This window comes from Heliangelus exortis, chromosome 2 (assembly GCF_036169615.1).
Source record: "Heliangelus exortis chromosome 2, bHelExo1.hap1, whole genome shotgun sequence".
NCBI classification, from domain to species: Eukaryota; Metazoa; Chordata; class Aves; order Apodiformes; family Trochilidae; genus Heliangelus; species Heliangelus exortis.
The window spans coordinates 75,271,209-75,285,136 of record NC_092423.1 but is presented as its reverse complement, the minus strand read 5'-3'; the positions used below and the strand labels follow the sequence as shown (position 1 = coordinate 75,285,136).

The window sequence follows — 13,928 nt, the reverse complement described above, 5'->3', positions numbered from 1 at the left end:
GACAGCTGTTGTAATAGAAATTGCTGAAAAATAAGCATACTGATAAAAATAGTAAGGCTTTTTAAATAAGTAGGTTCAAATAGTGTTCATTTAGTAGTAAAAGAAGGGGGGAACTGTTTAGCCAGACTAATTACATTACAATACATACTCTTGGGGAAAAAAAAAAAAAAAAAAACAAGTAAAAAAAAAAAAAAAAAAAATTAAGTCTTGTGCTGAAGCCTTCTGAATTAGGGAAGCTAAAGAAAACTTCACTGACTGAGTGGGAAATACAGCAGTTTATGTGGCAATTGAATGTATGCCAAATGTAATCATAGTACCTTCCACAATTTTTATAATGCCAAGCACATTCAAATGAGTTAAATGAAGAATTTGCTGCCATGCTGCCTCCCATAAAATGGAAAATAAACTCTAATCTGCCATATGCAATTGCTGAAAATCAAAGGAATATCTGTTACAGAAATACCATTGCAAGTGACCAGCCTATTTGAGAATGAATCTGTCAATTTTCCTGTTGAAAAAAGTTAAAGAATATGTCTATTGATTTACCATGGTTTAGCATATGGCTTACCATTTCTCTTTCAATTAGTGTGGTATACTATTTTTACAGTACATTTCTCTCAGCCTTATGTATGCTGCTTTGATCACCATAACATTATTTATTATTAGGGATGTTTTTCCCTGAAGTGCTGTACTTATCCAATTGTCTTTAGATTGCTGATACTTCCAAATCACTATGCTACAGAAGAAATATTTTCTGCATTTATTTGTAGTGGATCGTTGCTTTACTCTACTGTGATTACTGCTATTCCTGTAGACATCAGCTTTCCACTTAGTCCTTGACATTTTCATCAAACTTATCAAGTAATTTAGAATTTAAACAAAACTGGCTTTTTGTTGTGCAGATGTCATTATCTAATCATAAGCCAAACTCTTTTAACAAACCTATGTTTGGTGTGGCTCTATATGGCTGCAAAGATTCAGGTGTCTTACTGTTTTTTCTGTTGAATTGTACAGACATGGTTCTACTGTCTGAGAACTTCTGTGGAGGCTGGATCATAAGCCTGAGTTTATATTCTGGCAGTATTTGGCAAGCTGTATGGCTGCAAACTCAAGTAGTGTTTGTAAATACTCATGTCCTTGTTTAAAAGTAGCAGATAAGAGTTAATCATGGTAAGAAAAATAGTTGATAGATTGTTATACAGACAGGATGGAAATACATTTGAAGAGAAACAGTAGGTGGAAAAGGAACAGAATAAGGTGCTTCATTCATAGTAATGATAAAGTAAAATACAGAGTCATTAGAATAAGTTGGGTCTTGTAAGACTTCCAGACCACCCACAGAACTCAGGACTTTTACTGAACTAACACTGTACTGAACCTAGCAGTTTGATTTTGGCTAAGGCATGACCTCCCCAAACCATGTAATTTTAAACTGAGTTGATCAAGAAGTAGAAAATACCACCTGTTTCCTTGACTGAATATTCCTGTCATTTATTATTAATTCAAAGGTTGGCCCTTTATTTGGTAGTATGCACTTTCAATTTCAAACCATGGCTGTTGTTACCCTCTTTCAGACTGCTAGTTCCCAGTATTCCTACTAATAAAAGTACTACTATGTTCTCATGAATCTAACCATTCTGATAAACTAAATAGTAAAAAACTTTTCATTCTAAAATATTTCTCCCACTTACAGTGTTATTTGCTCTTTCCAGCTTTTCAACAACGCTAACACACCCCACCATCCCCTCATCCCACCCACCCCCCTCACCCCCAATACCAGCCTCTGTTGGAAATTTAACTTTTTAAATATTTTTAAAATGTCTCAATAATCTATTTAAGGCTTTTACTGGGCTTTTTTTTTTTTTTTTTTTCTTAATTCCTGCTTTGGGAACTCATTTTGAGTTGTCTGAGTACCCTCCACCTCAGTTCCACTTACAGGACTTCGCATTTATTGCACAGAGTGGCATAGGTTAGCAATCTGGGTTATTTTGACAGAATGAGCTTTTCTCATCTTTACGTGTCATTCAGCTATCTTTGTGTCATTCAAAGATTTTCTCAGCAGTAGTCCTATGTTTACTTTTAATCCATACAGAAAGAATCTGAGCAGAGTTCGTGTTACACCAATCCCTGTAGAGTCCTGGTGGAATCTCTTCCTTTCATGATGACAATTTTTTGCTATTGCTCTGGTAACCAATTCATATCTATATATCTATATATATGCACACTAACAATAAGTAGTGACTTATTGTTATCTTTTTAACTTGAAGGGCTTGGCAGTTAATCTGTTTTCAGTATAACTTGCCATTTCAAAAGATAAATAAATCAGGTTTCTTTACCATGACCTATTTTCCAGAAAAACACATGGAAAGGAACCAATATGACTTCTATTTTTTAATGGTTAATTTCGTTCTCAGATCATTTATTTTTCTTTTTAATTTCAGCCTGGATTTGCCAGTCTCATATAAAAGATTTCATTTCGCTTGGCCTTTCAGAAAATGGACACACATTTGCATTCTGCAGACTTCCAGACCTACTCCCTTTTTTTAGGAAGAATCTATTATTTTCACAGTTTTGGGACTGTGCAATAATCAAAATTGTCCATTAATTTAATAATGTTCCTCGAAGAGTCAACATTTCAGGTTGAAAAAGAGGAAAATTCTGTCAATTTTTTGATGTGCAGATTCCAAAAATAGTTCACAAGGGGGCTAATTCCTCCATTTCCAGATATCATTTATCGATATGTTATGTCCTGAAAAAGTGAGTTATATCTAACTCAGTGTAAATTGAAAATAAATTGCTATGACTTTTCAGACAGCAAAGTAGAGTCAAACATTCTTTCAAGCAAATTTCCTGTCTGTATAGTTTTGACCTCTCCTAATATTACTTCATTGTTTTTGAAGATTATATTTTTTGTGCCACCCAAAATGGTTGGAGATGAGGTATGAAGGAGTAGAAAAAAAGGCTTAAAGACAGACTTTGACTTGAATAAAAATATGCCTGTGCCCAGTAGCAACATTCATATACTAGTCACCACATGCTAGCCACCCTATACTAATTTTCTACGTAAGTTTGCACGATGAAGCAATTCAATATATAACAGAAACTGAATCATGACTTTTGCAGTGACTCATATGGTTTCCTTGGAACTCAATCTGAATTAGTGGCATTTCTGTAGTTATAAAGAAACATAACATTAGGAGGAAAGAGGGATAAATGGTCAGATTCTCCAACTTGAACAATACCGTGGTAAAATTCTGTTGTGTTTCTGCTAATTCAGTAGGAGTACATCTTGGGTAAAACAGCATGAAGTCAACGTATAGAAGTATGATCTTACTGATGTGATGAAAATTTATTTTTTCTTTTTTTTCGAAATTTCATTTAAATTGTATTTAAAAAACAAAGAAAAATCTGTACCTTAAATAAGGTGGTGGTAGCGATGTAATAGTTTGCTCAAAGCTGTTGACAAGTAACTGCTGGTTGTATAATGAAATACTTATGTATGAAGCACACCTACCTGAAGATATACATGACTAACAGATAAATTAATGCTGCTTAGATATTGAGGACTTCTCCATAACAGATTGCTTGTCAGGTAGGCAAGTAGAGGATCAAGAAAACTACATGAGTGTGAAGATAAGACAAGAGCAAAGAATATTGGAAGGGAGAAAATAACTCATTAAGTTAGGGCTCAATAAGGACAGATTTTTCCCTCATAGATGCATTTTTTCCTCGATGAAAAGAAACAACCTTATCCCACGAGACTAACAAAACAAGTAAAAAGTGGATGCCTTCAGTAACCTCTGAACATAGCAGATGGGAAATAAGTACAAAAATCTTTTCAAAGTAAATCCCATTTGACATGGAAGAGCTTAAAACTATCTGAAAACTAACTACTTACATTGATAAGCTTGTAATTATTTGTTGCTTAAATTAAAAATAGTACTGACTTCTGGTATCAAAAAGTGCTTCTGTAATTTCAGTTACCTTTCAGCCTACATAAAAATGCATATAACTTATAGTTTGAATGAAAATTAAAAAGTAATACTAAAGATGCTAATAGTTCACTTACAAGCCATAGCTCCTTTTTATATCCTTCATAATGAAAAGATAAAGATGGAGTCACACGCTTGGCTTCAGCTTTCTCATCAACCATTACTGAATTAGGCTTATATGCAAATAATTTTTAAAATACTTGTCTTAAATGTGTTATAATATCTACATAATTTCAGATAATTAACATAGTTAATATTAGGTTGAATCATATTGAGGTTTCTTTTGAAAGTAAACCACCTTGATAGGAGGGACAAGAAGAGAAACAATGATTATAAGCTAGAAAAAAATAGGGCCAAATTGATGTCTGGAGAAATTAAAAATTGAATGCAACATAAAATCTTAGAAAGATTCCACATTTGAACAAAATTTCATGAGCTAACTAATTTAATGACAACTGACAGGCAAGGTCTGGACATATGATTCAGCTTATCTTTTAGTAAGGAAGCTTGCTTAGCCAAGAGAGCAAGCATTTACATTGTGGCTGTGTTCTTTTCTCCTTTTGATACTTTCATTACACCCATGATCATTCCACTTCACTGCAATGCTTCACTGACCCATGCATAACATGTAAAGAATCTTATAACAGGGTACTATAATTTATAAGTAATTACTATATGTCATTTAGAGCGCAACCTTACACAGCATTTAAGTATCATTTTTTGTATAGTGCAAATGAAAACCAGTGAGACTGATGTCAATATGGAAATGTGAAACACTTTTTTGTGTATCCTAGGTACCTGAATTATAATGTAATAATTTCTGCTTCATGTGTTATGGTAGTGGTCAAGCAAGCTAAAGTCTGTTCAAAGCTAATTAAATTATAAAATCAGTAAATATCATCCGCAAAAAGTATTCATTTTGGAAACTGCTTTAGTGCTAGTTCAAGTATATCAGAATTTAAATATATATATATATATATATATATGCTACAGCAGCTACCTTATTAATATGTTTAATTTGGTTTGTTACAGGTCCCTTAATGAAAATCACATGAAAAAGAATACTGTCATATTTTCTGGAAAAAATATTTAATCAACAAAGATATAAAAATTCATTGAATGCTTAGCACTTGTAAGTGCTAAGATTAGATCCTAATCTATTCTCAACATGAAAAATATTATTAGCTCATCTCGCATGGGAGAAAAAAAATCTGAGTGCACTCCTGGCAAACAGAGCACTAAGGGACCACAGCACATCACAAATAGAGATTTTTGAATGCAAAAAATATGTTTGTGGTAGCAGTAAGTGTGCCACAACTTTCATAACTGATGCACACAATAAAAAATGATGTTATATAGGTAATTTTTTAAAATCCTGTAATAAAACTTCTGACATATGGGCTCTCAAATGCTATTTTCTTTCATAGATCCAACACCCACAAAATCTTTGCCTATTAGATGACATAATAGGTAGCTATTGACTTCAGTTGAGATTCAATCAGGATTTATTGACCTGAGAGTTAGATATTGATCTTGTGAGAGAAAAGATAAATCTCTACCTAGAGACACAGTAAATCTTACAGGTGGCTGAAAACAGTCTGTGTTGTTCTGTTGTTACAGGTGTACTGCTATCAAGAAAATGATTGCTGAATTAGTGAAGCAGAAAGGCTTCTTGAAAAGAGGAATCCCCACATCATGATAATCTAAAAAGTATCATGAGAAGGTCACAGAAAACATAAAATATTACAACAACATAATGGGATAAAACTTTATAAAGTTGTTTGTCTTTTTTATTTGACTGAACATATTATTCTGCAAAGTTGTCAGCCTCTGCTGGATGTATCAGCATTGAACACTTCTTGATTTGACACCGCAGCTTGCTTGCTTGCTTGCATTTGAAATTATTCTGAATTTTGATAAAGCAAGCTCACATTTGAAAATAAGAGGGCTCACTCTTGAATGTTCCTACTGGAGCAACACTTATTTGGGAATTAACTCCACATACATTTTCTCATAAGCCTTGGGAAAACCAGAACTTTGTCATAGATCACATTTACAGTGAGGAAAGTTACAAAAGTTTGTGAATCAAACCACAAGTGCCAAAACTATACACATTTTATTACAAAATTCTATCTACACTCTTCACTATAAAAAAAAATCCTCTTTTATTTCTTTTTACCTAACATTCTCATCTACAATCACTGAAAAACGCAAGAATAACCTTACAGTTTTTTACCTTACAGTTTCCAATTTTCCTTGAGAAAATAAGAAAATCTATTAACTTAGAACTTGATTTCCTTGATCAATTGGCAACCAGCAAAATAAACTGCAATAATCTACATGACCCTTTCTGATGAAAGTGATATTCTGTAGTTGCATTACAAATGTACAAATGCACTCAAGCTCAGTTTAGATAAACTAAAACACCCAGATTTGATTTAAGATTGTGAGCCTGTGTAGCTGGGATCTTTCAGCCTTCTCAAACTTTTACGCAGTTTGGTTAATCACTGTCAACATAACATAGTGCAGTATTTCAAACCTGCACTGAATCCACATTAGCTGTTAAAATACACAAAACTTATGGAAGCAATTTTTTACTGACTGGAATGACAAGACAAGTTACTGAAAGATATTTTTGAAATACAGTATTGTAAAATAGCATGACCAAAGATGAAGAGTTGAAATACAGATTTTTTTTACAGATAGAAATATTGTAAAAATGTATATATAATAGATTCAAATGCTTGCAAAATTCCACCTAGCTTTGTATAATAAGGTTTTCCTAAAAATGCAATTTTAAATGAGCTTATTTGTCTGGTTAATTAATTTGTAATCTACACAGAGCAATAAAACAGATCAACAGTACTGTCATAGAACTTCCCTTCTCTAGGGTTCTATCTAGTGCAAATTCTTGCCTAATGAGGGCCTTGAATGAATTAAAAAGTAGACTTAAGTACCTTCTGTCCTTTTTAAAATACACAATTTAAAAAATATATATTTTCTATTTTCTCAAATGTACATTAACAAACCATAGCATGATATTGCACACAAACATAATAGGACTGTCTTGATTTACAATTTGGTACAAAGAGTCGAGACCTGTTTACCAAATATATGTTCTAACTAATGATATGAAGGTTCATTCAAATCTATTCAAATGAAGCTGTAAAACTGTTACTTGAAAAATAAACTTTCAATAAAAACAGTCCAAGATGCCTTCACTTAAAATAGACTATTATTGTACCATTCAAATATAAAAATGAAAAAATTACTCTTCTGGTAAGAGAAGAATGCTTTAAAAATTGCATAAGGAAATAGCTGCCTATTTAAAATCGAGTCCTTTAATTTGTTTAAGCACCCAACCCAAGGCTAAATTATTGCTCTTAATTGTGCTTGAACATTACTTTATGGGCCACATAATAGTCCTCCATTCCTAATTATTCTGACAAAATAAAACAAAGATTTTGAGCATTGTATCAGTTTTCAGTCTGGATTTCTTTCATCATTTATTTTAAATAAATGAAACACAGAAACTTCTCATTTTCCTGGTGTTTTCTTTGTACACGTCTGTAGAAGTTTTTCCTCTAAATTGAATCTCCAATAGCAAACATTTCTCTAAATGTGTAGCTCAGATTTCTAACACTCCATAATGACCTGAAGTAATAGGAAATGGTATATGTAAAATAATTTACATGTACCTACAGACATGATTATTGATATGTAAATAAAAAAGAGCATTTCATCTCAGGTACCAGACAAAAATCTGTAAATATTCCTGGTACCACACCAGTCATAAGGAATCTTAATCATAGTAAACAGGAGCTTTTTCTGTGGAGAAAAAGCAGCAATCATGGCTTGTCATGTTTGAAACATGTGATTTTCTTGTCCACTCTTCTCAAGGTCTTCCTAAAGTACATTTATGATGAAGGTGAGCAGATAACTTTATTGATTTTGATGTGATATAAAGCCCCATACTTCAAACAAAGATAATGAAGTTGTGCCGATTTACACTGGTAAAGAACCTTATCTTTTATTTTTAGGCAAAAAAGCTTCTTACTGTGATTAGGGTTAAACTGTCAATCTAGTTGATGAGTTTTCACTCTGCAGGTGTTAACTGAGAGAAGCTTGTGTCAGGGAAGACTCTTATATTAGCAAGGTTGCTGTTACAGCTCCTGAAAATCTGGCCAATTATTGAACTTTTTTTCATAACATAGTGTTTCTGAAATACCACCTGAAAAATAAATTTTACATTTGTCAATCTCTGTGTTAAGGTCAGGAATAAGAAACACAGACCACATCCCTATGTGGGCCATTCACTTCCCCTTAGGAACAGGCAAATAAAACCAAATTTCCTTGCCTCCAATTCCAAACCACAACTTCTTTAGTATTTATATTTTCAACTGTCCAGAGTCCTTTACCAACTTATCTAACTGGCAAAACCTCAGCATGAAAGTGCAGCCTACTATCTGCTACAGGGAAAAAGTGGTGCTCCCATATACAACAAGCAATAATTCTAGAGAAAGACTTTACATGCAATATATTTCTGCTAATGAAAATCTTGTGGCCAAATTTAGAACTGCATCTTCTGAAACAAGGTGTAAGTAAACCATCTGTGAGATTGTAACTGAAAGAAAATTTTGACTTCCTAAAGCTCAGCTACTATAAATTAAATCAAACATTGAAAACTGAATAGGTCTAAGTCAGGAAATACCTATCAAGAGCAATGTCTTTCCTGGTGCTAGTACAGTTATAGATGTCAGGAAAATGAAAATTGAAACAAAGTATTCAATAATGAATAAATGACATGGTTATTTTTTGCTGTATTTGAGTAGCTCTGCTGGTTATGTTAGAAAACATAACTTCCAATATGTAATTGACAAGAAAGTGGCAATGCTGCATTGTAGTTGGTTTAGCACCAGCTAAGGTTGCCTGTTTTTGTCAACAATTTCTTCTTCATTTTGATTAGGACTTCTTTTACACTTCTAAACTCACTTTTAGTGAGGAACATTCTCCTGTATATAGGACAACTGCCAGCTTGACCTCAGAGAATATAATACCTTGATAATTTTTTTTAATATTTTCCATCCAAGATTTTGTAAAACATTGTATTCCATTTGTCTGAACAGACAGTCTGAACAGTAAACATTAAAAACATTATTTTGACATTTATAAAACTTTTGCATTGTGATCCATTACAGTAGGACATCTCTTGAGCTTTATTATGAACTGTATTGCAGAAGCCATTTGCCCAAAGACTAGAAAGGAGACCTTTCTAGATGTTGTTTATCAAATGGACAATGACACATATATCCTTAGAATCTTGAGATGATTTAATGGTTTACACACATATTTTGAAAAGGACACAGCTATACTGCTGTGCTTTGAACAAATTAATGGGTTTTTTTTCAAGAACAAGAAATTAAGTTTCTAAAAGCTGTCTTAAAACATTGAATCTTCTATTATTTCTCTCATTCTAACAAACAAACAAAGACATTGCAAAATGGTTTTCTTTACACAATCACAAGACAATATAGACAAAAGGTGTAATTTTCAAACGTAAATGCTTGAAAACAGTAATTTAAAAACATGGCCTGCAATTATATATGCCCACTTATCCCTGAGACATCGTACCTAACACTGCCCAATGATATTTCAAAACACTGACTTCACCAGTTTCATGTGTCTGAACAATTGACTTTCAGAATACAAAGCACATTTTGGAATTTCTGTCCTGCTGTGTAAAACAGGGGGAAGTGATTAACTTTTGTAAATGCTACAGCAGAAAAATGGGATAAATAGGGGTTGCATCATTTATTAGGTTATATTTGGATAAAATTACCATATATTAACGATCTGTCATTTACGACTTCATGAATAATATTAACAAAATATTTAGTGGTACATTTAAGTCCAAAGAAACTAGTGATGGCCTTTCATTTGACTCTCACTTTATCTTCCCCATCAATGCTGAGTGGGAATCATATACTAGGACTCATCTGCCCTGGAGTCTGAACAGATACCCAGAAAAGACCTAAAGCTTCACAGAGCACTATATGAAATTGCTATTTCCTTCACATACTTCTTGTAGCTCCTTCCAATTTTCAGTGCAGTACAGTCATCAAGCACAGCAAATACTTACTGATGATTAAAAAAACCAGTCCTGGCTTGCTGAGTATAGAGCAACCACTTCGACCCATAGCTATTTTCCCTTTGAATTTTCAAGCTCTAGAAAGGTATTGTTCAGAGTGACTGCTGCAGTTCATACAGAGAATAAAGTGACATCTTGATTTCAGGAAAAGGGTTATGCTTCAGAACCCATCGGTACACAATGTCTTTCCTTGCAAAATCTGTGATTACAATCTGTGATTGTAACTCCGTGGATTTTACAAGTTTTCAATATTTATTTGAGTATTACATATCTAACACAGATGGAACCCTTTTAAAGTTATCCCAGTTCCACATAAGTGTTCCTAGCGATATTTTTAAGCTGTTTCTAGCAAAGGACTGAAAACATGCCTGCATATTACAGTCCTACATGAACACTACAAATTCTCAATAAACTCAAATTCTCAATAAACTGTCAAATTTTATTATTTTTTTCTGTTGTGAGACTATTGTTATAATAAAGTCATAAAAAAAGAATGACTTATCTGGGATTTCAGAATTAAATTGATATTCTATAATGGAATAAAGAGCCTCTTCATAATTATAGATCTCTTTCCTGAATTTACTGAGTGCAATATTCAAAAGTATATACTCAACAAACAGTAAGAAAATATATGAACTTAACCTTCTCTCAAACTCCAGAAAGAGTCTAAATTTTTCTTCACTAGCATATAATACCTTAAATGCTGATTTTCTTTTGATGAGCAATGATCTACAGACAAGAGTTCTGTTTCTCCATGTTTTACTACAGAGCACTCAAATCTGAAGCATAAGAACTAATAACCTCTGGATACATGTTTATCAGTTTCCAAAAAAATGAAAGTAACACACACAAACTATTCTACCAGTATTACTCTATAACCACCCACCAAAAATTCCAGTGTGTAATTGAAGAACAAGCACAATTCCCAACAGCTGAACATTGAAAGATAACCCTCAACATGAAATATAACAAATAATCTAGATGATTCAACAAGGACTGGAATGTAAAAATGCATAATGCAATTTTATTTTAAAAAGTCTTCAGAATGAATTATTTGAATGGCTAAGAAAACACATCAACAACTGTGGTAGTCATGCTACCTGACAAGGCTTGGTATATTAGAGCAGGTAATAAACAGCACAAAATATGAACACTGCTCTTGAAAAGTGAAGGAAAAATAGGGACCTGCTTGATGAGTCATCTATACAGATAAAATCTGTTCCTTTAGAAAGGGACTTCAGAAAGCTGTGCCATAGAAGTGTGTTAGGATTGTACTAGCCTTTTTGTTTTTGTTTGTTTTGTTTTGTGTTGTTTTCCCCCTACCAATTTTATGAGAAGAAAGGCTGATTTCATATCTTATATGGCAGTGTGCCAGCTATAACTATATTTCAAGCTTTTCACATTGGTGTTAAGTGACAATAGTTATCTGTACCACACACCACATTCTCAAATACAGCTACTCAGCAATTCTGAAATAATTTTCTAGACCATTAGGTGCATTTCCCACCTAAAAGACTTCAGAGATAATTAATGCAGAGATAATTCAAACAAGTGCATGCAGGTGCAAACCTGTCAAATGGAAAAAAACTGCAAGGCTAATGGGTTTGCAGTCATCACTTCTAATCTACTTGAATACAATGTTTGCCTTTGGTATGTATTTCTCCTGTGCAGCTGGCATATTATTGCCCCACAATAGCTGAGTATTTGCAGAGCCAAAAGAATGAAAAAAAAATTCTGGTTAAGTAAACTGAAAGGGATTCTGGAGTCCACCCTATTCTTAAAAGTCAAATTATACAGTTTCTCTGGTATATACAATATGACTGTTTACATGTAAAATGAACAAGAAACTAATCTAGAAATGGCAATAAGTTGTTCCATGCACAAATATGGCTTTGTGTCATTATGTCTACTCATCTCTGCAGTGATTCAAAGCATGTAAAGGAAATACAATGTTTTGAAATGTACCTTTATGAAAAAAGAAACAGCAGAGATCAACTTTGAGTGTGTGGAAATGATGTGTAGCAAGAAATCCCCAAAACTGTAACTTCTCTGAAGCATTATTAGAGAGAAAATGTAATGAGGTCTTTAAAAGTGTAGAAATCACCTAAAATTTCTGAAGACTTCCGTAATTCACTTGCAAAATGTCATAATCACCACTTTGCCACAGACTCTGCAGCGAGAGGAATACTTATGCAGAAGACTTGGTTTGATACTTTCAAGAAGGCCAACAGCATCCTGGCTTGTATCAGAATTAGCGGCCAGCAGAAAACTAGGGAAGTGATTTTCCCCCTGTTCTCAGCACTGCTGAGGTCTCACCTCAAGTACTGCATTCAGTTTTGGGCCTCAATACAAGAAGATGTGGTGCTGGAGAGTCTAGAGAAGGGCAACAAAATTAGCAAAGGGTTTAGAGAACTGGTTTATGAAGAGGGACTTGAGGGAACTGGAGTTGTTTAATCAGGAAAAGAGTTATAGGAGACCTTATTGCTCTCCACAAATACTTCAAAGTAGGTTGCAGTGAGATAGGTCTTGGCCTCTTCTATCAAGTAAGAAGATAAGAGGAAACGGCCTCAAGTTATGCCTCGAGGGAAAATTTCTTCACTGAAGGCACTGTCAAGCGTTGAAACAGCCTGTCCCAGCAGGCATTTAAAGGATGTGTAAATGTGGCACTCAGGGACATGGTTTAGTGGTCACTTGACAGTGCTCTAAGGGCTGGACATGATGATCGTAAAGGTTTTTTCCACCTGAAATGACTTTGAATTTTAACAGCTGTCCACATGAAACATGCTGTAATACTCAGGAGCTTTTCACAACTTTAACCATAGCTCACCCTTAGGGAACAGAAATTAATTCACATTCCTTAAGCCATAATTGCACAATAGAAATGGAGCTGTCTCCTGCGCTGTTCAATTCCATTATTTACAGTTCAGTAGAAAAACTAAATCAAGTTTTCTCCAAGATATGGAGGAGACTGAGTCTCCCTTTCCCTTTCAACCTTCAAATTTCTTCTCAACTATGGAAACGTGCTTGCATGAAATTATTAGTCAGATATGTTGAAAGTCGTGAAAACAGACATGTTGTTACAAAATTTCATTTACGCTTAGTTATTCCTTGCCAGTGCTTCAGTTACTGATATTATCCCTTCCTGGACACTGAAGAAAATGGAAAAAAGAGTGTAACTGAGACTCTTGACATCATTTCTGACATAGGTATATTTTGAACAAGCTTTTCTTTGCCTGTAGCAGTTTGAAAAAGCTAAATATTTCCTCATTCACAGTCAGGATGAAAGTAAAACAACCTCAGGAATCTTTATGAAAAAAAATTCTACACTTCACTAATACTACAGACCTTTATTTTAATAATGCTAAATTCTTTTGAGTTCTCACTTACAAATACAAAAATTAAATCTATTTCAAAGATAATTAAAAAAAAACAAAAAACAAAACAAAAAACTCCACAAAAAACCCCGACTCATTTGTATGAAATGTTTTTGTTTCAGTTATCCAGGCTTTTTGAACAAGAATATATTTTCTATTAGAACTGTAATCAGCTGTCATGGAAAACTGTATATATTCAACTGTATATGAGGGGGATTGCTTTAGTCACAAAGTTCTTTGATTTATATCTTGATGACTTTGTGAGAAAAACAAGCATGCACGTAACTAAAATACAACTGAGTATTTCAAGTTCCTGCTAGAGGAGACTGTTGGCGGCTTTGCAGTAATTTTTACAGCTAGTACAGAATATAGCATGCCTGCTTGAAAACCTGTTCAAAAAACCTGTCTTTAAGG

At 33.6% G+C, this 13,928-nt stretch overlaps 1 protein-coding gene across 2 annotated transcripts in view; it reads right to left on the bottom strand.

Annotated features, from left to right (window-relative positions):
* CDH18 (cadherin 18) overlaps positions 1 to 13,928 on the bottom strand; it is a 234,778-nt gene that overhangs the window by 77,181 nt on the left and 143,669 nt on the right. The gene's annotated exons all lie outside the window — the stretch shown is intronic.